General features: G+C 42.0%; 1 non-coding gene and 1 pseudogene across 1 annotated transcript in view; both read left to right on the top strand.

Moving 5' to 3' along the window:
* The first annotated feature begins 5,222 nt into the window (after positions 1 to 5,222).
* LOC142358503 (5.8S ribosomal RNA) lies at positions 5,223 to 5,374 on the top strand (annotated as a pseudogene).
* A 1,683-nt stretch (positions 5,375 to 7,057) lies between these two features.
* Positions 7,058 to 7,734, top strand: part of LOC142358504 (large subunit ribosomal RNA) — a 3,521-nt gene continuing 2,844 nt past the window's right edge. Inside the window, exon 1 of the ribosomal RNA XR_012761828.1 lies at positions 7,058 to 7,734. This exon is cut by the window's right edge and continues 2,844 nt beyond it. This is a non-coding gene — a ribosomal RNA (large subunit ribosomal RNA).

The following is a 7,734-nucleotide window of genomic DNA, read 5'->3' as shown; positions in this document are numbered from 1 at the left end:
AACCTATGATGGTAGTGTAACGGACTACCATGGTTGTGACGGGTAACGGGGAATCAGGGTTCGATTCCGGAGAGGGAGCCTTAGAAACGGCTACCACATCCAAGGAAGGCAGCAGGCACGCAAATTACCCACTCTCCGCACGAGGAGGTAGTGACTAGAAATAATGATATGAACCTTTATGGTTTGTAATCAGAATGGAATGGACTTAAAAGCTCCATTGATGAACGAGTAGAGGGCAAGTCTGGTGCCAGCAGCCGCGGTAATACCAGCCTCTACAAGCGTATGCAATAGTTGCTGCGTTTAAAAAGCTCATAGTTGGATCTGTTTGAGTAGAACGGCAACATGGTCTTCAGTTAAATCTGTTGACTCGTTCCGCTCATCCTTCGCATCGAAGAAATAGTTTGCACTTAAATGTGACGAACTGTGGAAACGGTGTTTTCACCCTGAGAAAATTAGAGTGTTCAAAGCATCCTTTGGGATCGAATAATAAAGCATGGAATAATGGAGAATGACCCGCTACTCGATTGATGCCGGTTGGCTGAGTGCGGTAATGATTGAAAGGAACAGACGGGGGCATTTGTATTGCTACGTTAGAGGTGAAATTCTTGGATCGTGGCAAGACAAACTACTGCGAAAGCATTTGCCAAGAATGTTTTCATTAATCAAGAACGAAAGTCAGAGTATTGAAGAGGATTAGATACCCTCGTAATTCTGACCATAAACTATACCAACCTACAATTTGTCAAAGTCGATCTTGACTTGGCAAGAGATTAACCGGGAAACCAAAGTTTATTGGTTCCGGGGGAAGTATGGTTGCAAAATCGAAACTTAAAGGAATTGACGGAAGGGCACCACCAGGAGTGGAGCCTGCGGCTTAATTTGACTCAACACGGGAAAACTCACCCGGTCCAGACATCTTAAGGATTGACAGATTGAATATCTTTCATGATTATATGGGCGGTGGTGCATGGCCGTTCTTAGTTAGTGGAGTGATCTGTCTGGTTAATTCCGATAACGAACGAGATCTTCTCCATCTAAATAATGAAATTCACTATATGTGAATTCAAACACTTCTTAGAGGAACTATGCGGAATTAAATACCGCAGATGAAGTGAGGCTATAACAGGTCTGTGATGCCCTTAGATGTTCTGGACTGCACGCGCGCTACACTGTGTACTTTTAGATTGAGTACTCAGCCCTTGGTCCGAAATGGACTGGGCAATCAGAGAAAAGTACAGCGCTTCAAGGGGATCGTCTGTTGTAACTTGCAGACGTGAACCAGGAATTCCTGGTACTTATGAGTCAACAACTCATAGGGATTACGTCCCTGCCCTTTGTACACACCGCCCGTCGCTACTACTGATTGGATAGTTAAGCAAGAATTGCAAATTCCTACTGTTGGGACTTCGGTCTCCGGCAACGGGATGAAGCGGATCGAGCTTAATTGTCTAGAGGAAGTAAAAGTCGTAACAAGGTTTCCGTAGGGGAACCTGCGGAAGGATCAGTGATTGATTCCTTCGGGCATGGCTGCTGGTAGAGGCCATGTCTGTAGTGCGCATGACGCTCTGTCGCTAGAGATTGCTTGGCAACCAATCTCGAATTATGTATCGAGCTCAAAAACTACTTGTGTGGATACTTAGTTCAGCAGTCATGGCAAGGGACTGCTTAAAGGGAGACTAGTTAGCAAAAGCAGCCTAGCAGAACTGCAGCTATCTAGATCTCAGAAGCTGGGTTATAGAAGCCCAGCTATAGACTTGTGAATGAGAAAGGCCTAAAAAGGTCCACAAGTCGCGTGGTTAGAACCGACACGCAAAAATCCCAGCGAGTGACAGAGCGTTGCGCTGTTCAGTGGGAAAGAGTTGAGCTACTCGGGGCGCCCACTGAACTTGCTCCGAGCCAAAGGCTCGAAAAAACACAGCTTAGCCTCAGATCCTTTACATAGAAGGCTAGCTAAAATAAACTTACCTTGGACGAGGGTAAAGTTTAGTCAGTTCTTAGGGGAGAGTAATCCACAGCTTCTCGCCCTCTGAACATTCTCCCAGATATGTAGGTCTGGGAGAGTCTCCTCCTGTTCTTCGGAATCTGGAGGTAGACAAAGACAGTACGATACGATCTTGCATCGGGATGACTAACCGATAATGATCATAATCTGACAATTTTTCCGGCTTGAGGCACCGGAGTCAGATTAAAGACACATACTGAACTAAAGGCGTATGTGCAAAGCTTGTCGGAGTGTAGAGAGTCAAGCTGAGTTGACTCGTCACGTGGTGATGACAACAGCCATGTGCAAAACACTCACAACTTTATCGTCTATGTGGAAAAGGTTGCTAACAGCGCTCTCTATGAGAGGCCCTCGCATATAACTATACGAGGAAAAGGCGATAGAGTTGTTTGAATGTGGGGCAGGTTCATCGACAAGCTAAGTTGATCACATTCTTGTTGTGGCATCCTACTAGAATTGGTCACGGTCTGCACCAACTCTCCCCAAGTTGGCCAGACTTAAAACTAGAAATAAGGTTTGCAGCTATGTGAACCTAGAAACTGTAAAGGAGTTGAAAGAACTTAAAGGAATTGAAAGAGGCCTTGAGGTATATCCTCTTGGTAAAGACCCACAAAAGCTCACAAAAGTGGCTTCGAAGGGCAAAACTGGTTCATCCAAAACAATTGGAGAGCTTAAAGCAGAACCAATTCGAATGAAACACTATTGGTGAAACTTCATCATGAGAACGTCACAAGCTGATCACGCTCTATGATATGACTAGTATTATGTTGCTTCTAGTAGGCTAAGCGCAAGCCGAAACATCAACATGTGAAAGTCGTAGAATTTTGCAATCAAACTGTGGCTAGTACTGTGATGTTACTAGTAACCTGGTGTTCCGTCATATGGCCAAGAGAGCATTTGAAGGCGAAACTTCTGCATGGGAAAGCTGCATCATGATCAAAATTTTATATCGAGTATTATGTTGACGTTAGTAGGCCTTGGCCGAAAACGCAGCATGTGAAAGGTATAGATAAAAGTTATTGTTGCAGTCAGTACTGTGTAGTTACTAGTAGCTGGATTTAAGCTCAAAATGAGACACTGTTGGTGAAACTTCATCATGAGAATGTCACAAGCTGATCAAGCTCTATGATATGACTAGTATTATGTTGCTTCTAGTAGGCTAAGCGCAAGCCGAAACATCAACATGTGAAAGTCGTAGAATTTTGCGATCAAATTGTGGCTAGTACTGTGATGTTACTAGTAACCTTGTGTTACGTCATATGGCCAAGAGAGCATTTGAAGGCGAAACTTCTGCATGGGGAAGCTGCATCATGAACAAAAGTTTATATCGAGTATTATGTTGACATTAGTAGGCCCTGGCCGAAAGCGCAGCATGTGAAAGGTATAGATAAAAGTTATCGTTGCAGTCAGTACTGTGTAGTTACTAGTAGCTGGATTTAAGCTCGAAATGAGACACTGTTGGTGAAACTTCATCATGAGAACGTCACAAGCTGATCACGCTCCATGATATGACTAGTATTATGTTGCTTCTAGTAGGCTAAGCGCAAGCCGAAACATCAACATGTGAAAGTCGTAGAATTTTGCGATCAAATTGTGGCTAGTACTGTGATGTTACTAGTAACCTTGTGTTACGTCATATGGCCAAGAGAGCATTTGAAGGCGAAACTTCTGCATGGGGAAGCTGCATCATGAACAAAAGTTTATATCGAGTATTATGTTGACGTTAGTAGGCCCTGGCCGAAAGCGCAGCATGTGAAAGGTATAGATAAAAGTTAGCGTTGCAGTCAGTACTGTGTAGTTACTAGTAGCTGGATTTAAGCTCGAAATGAGACACTGTTGGTGAAACTTCATCATGAGAACGTCACAAGCTGATCACGCTCTATGATATGACTAGTATTATGTTGCTTCTAGTAGGCTAAGCGCAAGCCGAAACATCAACATGTGAAAGTCGTAGAATTTTGCAATCAAACTGTGGCTAGTACTGTGATGTTACTAGTAACCTTTTCTTACGTCATATGGCCAAGAGAGCATTTGAAGGCGAAACTTCTGCATGGGGAAGCTGCATCATGAACAAAAGTTTATATCGAGTATTATGTTGACGTTAGTAGGCCCTGGCCGAAAGCGCAGCATGTGAAAGGTATAGATAAAAGTTATCGTTGCAGTCAGTACTGTGTAGTTACTAGTAGCTGGATTTAAGCTCGAAGTGAGACACTGTTGGTGAAACTTCATCATGAGAACGTCACAAGCTGATCACGCTCTATGATATGACTAGTATTATGTTGCTTATAGTAGGCTAAGCGCAAGCCGAAACATCAACATGTGAAAGTCGTAGAATTTTGCGATCAAATTGTGGCTAGTACTGTGATGTTACTAGTAACCTTGTGTTACGTCATATGGCCAAGAGAGCATTTGAAGGCGAAACTTCTGCATGGGGAAGCTGCATCATGAACAAAAGTTTATATCGAGTATTATGTTGACGTTAGTAGGCCCTGGCCGAAAGCGCAGCATGTGAAAGGTATAGATAAAAGTTAGCGTTGCAGTCAGTACTGTGTAGTTACTAGTAGCTGGATTTAAGCTCGAAATGAGACACTGTTGGTGAAACTTCATCATGAGAACGTCACAAGCTGATCACGCTCTATGATATGACTAGTATTATGTTGCTTCTAGTAGGCTAAGCGCAAGCCGAAACATCAACATGTGAAAGTCGTAGAATTTTGCAATCAAACTGTGGCTAGTACTGTGATGTTACTAGTAACCTTTTCTTACGTCATATGGCCAAGAGAGCATTTGAAGGCGAAACTTCTGCATGGGGAAGCTGCATCATGAACAAAAGTTTATATCGAGTATTATGTTGACGTTAGTAGGCCCTGGCCGAAAGCGCAGCATGTGAAAGGTATAGATAAAAGTTATCGTTGCAGTCAGTACTGTGTAGTTACTAGTAGCTGGATTTAAGCTCGAAGTGAGACACTGTTGGTGAAACTTCATCATGAGAACGTCACAAGCTGATCACGCTCTATGATATGACTAGTATTATGTTGCTTATAGTAGGCTAAGCGCAAGCCGAAACATCAACATGTGAAAGTCGTAGAATTTTGCGATCAAACTGTGGCTAGTACTTTGATGATGCTTGTAGCCAACCGAATTGGTTGAAAAGCCCAATAAGTAAGCTAACTTGGGAGAGCTTGTTGGAAACCAAATGCTACTAGATTGGTCCAAATACATCCTTCAACAGGGGATCACTTGGCTCGCTTTACGAAGAGGAGCACAGCTATATGTGTTAATTCGGTATGAATCGCAAGATTTGTTTACCGACCTCTCTAACGCAAAAGGCGGTCTCGGCTTCGGCTGTTGACTGCGTCCGATTCAGGGTTATATAACTCTCGATTGAACACATTGATGTTCTATTGTTGGTGCTTCCAATAAAATTGGAACACTTAAAGCAGAACCGATTCAAATAATAGCATTCTGATCAATGATTGCATTCCTTGATCAAGAACTGCTGGAGTCATTGTGATGGCGAATTTTCTTCATAAGAAAATTGCAAAGAGACGGAACTTATGAGACTAGTATTATGTTGTTTCTAGTAAGCGGAAGCTGAAACAGCAACATGTGAAAATCAAGTTTTGTTCAATGATCTCGAGGCGATAAGTACTATGAAGCAACTAGTAGCCTAAGCATGACTCAGATTTGAGACAGTCAAAAAGACTGGCGAAACTTCTTCACATGAAAGTTACATAGAGAACTACAAATGTATACAGCGAGTATTATGTTGTTTCTAGTAGGCGAAAGCTGAAACATCAACATGTGAAAGTTGTCTGCAAACTGTAGAACGATATGTGATTAGTACTGTGCTGTTACTAGTAGCCAGTCTGACTGTAGAAGCCAAGACAAAGGGAAACTAATGCATCTGAAAAGGACAAGTTATGGAAAGGTATGCACGATAAGTATTATGTTGTTTCTAGTAAGCGGCAAGCTGAAACATCAACATGTGAACGTCGTTGTGTACAGTAACCTAGAACTATATAGTCCTTAGTAACGTGCATTTACTAGTACCTGTAATTGGTATTCAGACTCAGGCAGTTTGGAATAGTTTGGCAAAGATGCACCAGAGAAAACTGGGATTTGATACAGAAATTGTTGAATACAAGTATTATGCTGCTTCTAGTAGGTTGAATCCGAAACATCAGCATGTGAAAATTGAAAACATTTCTGGTTCGAATTGTCACAAGTATTTGGTGATCTGAGTAGCCAAACTCACTACAACGCCAATTGAAGGCAAAAATTCTCAACGGGAAAAGCTATTCTCATTGAATGAGCTAACAAGACGAGTATTATGTTGCTTCTAGTAGGCGAAAGCCAAAACATCAACATGTGAAAGTCTTGCTGAACAAATTTAATGTTGTTGAGCTCAGTACCGTGTGAATTAGTAGCCATAATTGGCGAGCGAAAATTGAACTGGCGAAACTTCGTCTTTGGAAAATTGCAGATGCCGAGCACTTATTTTGCAACGAGTATTATGTTGACTGTAGTAAGCGAAAGCCGAAACAGCAACATGTGAAAGCTGTTGAAATTTGTGGTCATTTTGCAATAAGTACAAGGAGTGTAACTAGTAGCCAGGTCAAAATTTGGGATAAGAATGAGCAAAAATTCTGCATGAGAACAGTTGAAATTATGAAACTAAATTACAAAGACTAGTATTATGTTGTTTCGAGTACGCGAAAGCGGAAACATCAACATGTGAACGTTTGTAACGAAGTTTCGTTAATTTTCAGCCTAGTACTGAGCAAGAACGAGTAGCCTCATCTCCAATCCCACGCAAAATGTAGTGAAATATGTGAGTGAACCTTATTCACGGTGAGGGTTTCCCGAGGTCTGTATTGCAGCGAGTATTATGTTGCTTCTAGTAAGCGAAAGCTGAAACAACAACATTTGAAAGTTGGAATTAATGACTGAATGGAAACTTCGACCTGTGTTTGATAGTAGTAGCGAACAAAACTGCTGAATCGGTTTCTGTCTCATATTGGTCAGTGAACCAATTAAGAGACAATCAACTACATAACCTGAATTGGGCGAGAGAACCCCCTTAACTTAAGCATATCAGTAAGGGGAGGAAAAGAAATCAACTGAGAATCCCTTAGTAATGGCGAATGAACAGGGAAAAGCTCATCGGGAAGAGAAATGGCAACATTTCTCGGTGTCCGGTATGGTTTGATGCTAGACTGGTGAATTTGTCCTGATGTCTACTGGAAAGTAGCATCAAAGAAGGTGAAAATCCTGTAAAGGTCATTTTCGATACCAGTCATAATGGCTCATTCCTATGAGTAGAGTTGTTTGAAAGTGCAACTCGAAGCTGGAGATATGTCTCTCCAAAAGCTAATTATAAAGCGAGACCGATAGTAAACAAGTACCGTGAGGGAAAGTTGAAAAGCACTCTGAAGAGAGAGTGAAAAGTACGTGAAACTGTTGAAGGGGAACTGGAGTGAGCGTTACCATACTCAATGCCTTGATATTATATTCTCGGCTACCGAGTAGTGTAGTTGTCGTCTTTTGGCAAATCTTGTTAATGAATCGAGCAGAAGTTTTCCTCGGAATTCTTCTTGTTGATTCTAAACAAAATGAGATAAATTGATCTTGATTGCCTGTCTGACCTCAACTTCCTATTCAATGCTCTCTACAGCCCGTCTTGAAACACGGACCAAGGAGTGTGAGTTGCTTGCAAGTGTTGTCGCTCA

The sequence above is a fragment of the Convolutriloba macropyga genome, unplaced genomic scaffold, assembly GCF_964194025.1.
Source record: "Convolutriloba macropyga unplaced genomic scaffold, txConMacr16.3 SCAFFOLD_5085, whole genome shotgun sequence".
Classification (NCBI taxonomy): Eukaryota; Metazoa; Xenacoelomorpha; order Acoela; family Convolutidae; genus Convolutriloba; species Convolutriloba macropyga.
This window is presented reverse-complemented; position numbering and strand designations above follow the sequence as displayed.